This window comes from Octodon degus, unplaced genomic scaffold, assembly GCF_000260255.1.
Source record: "Octodon degus isolate 3935 unplaced genomic scaffold, OctDeg1.0 scaffold00056, whole genome shotgun sequence".
NCBI lineage: Eukaryota > Metazoa > Chordata > Mammalia > Rodentia > Octodontidae > Octodon > Octodon degus.
In genome coordinates this window covers 4,646,826-4,648,321 of record NW_004524632.1, presented here as the reverse complement: position 1 = coordinate 4,648,321, position 1,496 = coordinate 4,646,826, and positions in this window count along the sequence as shown.

Sequence of the window (1,496 nt, the reverse complement as noted above, 5' to 3'; positions counted from 1 at the left end):
GGGCACGCTGAGACAGCAATTGAGACTGTGCATGGCAGTGGGCGCCTGTAATCCCAGCTCTTGGGAGGCTGTAAATAGGAGAATCACTACGAGTCCGATCTAGTAGTGAGACCCTGAACACCAAGTAGACAAATGGAGCTGGGGATCGAACCACAGTGGCCTGCACCTGACTGAGTTTATCCACCCCAAGATTTTATCTTAGGATCTTCTCTTTATCTACAGAATTGCAAAATTTCATAAATGAAATTCGCTCATTGTTTTGCATAGTTGGTAAACTCTTTTAGTCTGAATAATCATGGCCTTCAGTCCTGAAAATTTTTTTTGCAGTCTCTCTTGGTAATCTCTGCACATCAGTGTCTTTTGTTGTTTTCTGTTTTTAAACTTCCTATTTGGCAGATACTCTGCAATTGGATTGTTCTGCTTTATTTTTTCTCCTTTCCTTTCCTAGTATTTATAGTTTCATAGTTTTACTGAATTATTTAAAAAAATCTGAATATAATACTTAAATTTCTAAGAGCTTAACCTTATTTTCTGATTGCTGTCTTTTTAGTGGTAGCATCCATGTCTTCCTCATCCTCTGAAGTCACTAATTATTACTTTTTACAATTTTCCTCAGTTTTCTCTTGATTCTTGCTTTGCTTTTCTGATATCTTTTGTTTTCTCTTTCTTTCCTTTTTTTCCCATTTGATTTTTAGTCTCTGTCTTTTAATACATCAGCTTTCCCTAAAACCATTTACATTTAAGAGTGAGGCACACTAGGGCCGGGGAGATAGCTCGGCAGCCTAAACACCTGCCTGGCAAGCCCAAGGACCCTGTTTCCATCCCCTGGTACTGTGTGCCATGCAGGCCCTGCATCAAGCTGGCCGCTGAAAGTGGACGTGGTGGTGCATGCCTCTAATCCCAGCACTGGGAAGGCTGAGACAGGAGGGTCACTAGGAGTCTGAGCTGCATATTGAGACCTTGTGCCAAATAAATAAATAAAAGATTAAAAAATTAAAAGAAAAAAGAGTGGGGCGCTAGATATAGACATGAAATCCTGATTTGAAACTCTATTTTATTTTTATTTTTAATTTTCTTCTTCTCTGTAAAAAAAAAAAAAAGGTGGGGCACTCACAGCTGATTAGGCTTGGACTGGTCTTGCTCACTCATAGGACTTTCACTTGGGGAAACAGATGCCCAAAGAGACTGCCCCAAATGCCACTGTCTGCAGGCCTCCCACCTTCCCTCTTCCCTTGAAGGTGGTGTATTTTAAAAAATCTTCTTGGACAGTATGAAGCTAGATGGCAGTGTTACATACCTGGAGGTCAGGGAAGTCAAAGCACTGTGGCATACAATGTTTGGTTAGTTCTTTTTTGCTAGAAAAATAATTTTATTGATATATGTCTGGCGTAAATGATCACATTCCACACTGGGATTTTGTCCCCATATATGGCATATCATGATTCTTTTTCCCGATTTCCCTCCTCTCTCTCTCTCTCTCTCTCTCTCTCTCTCTC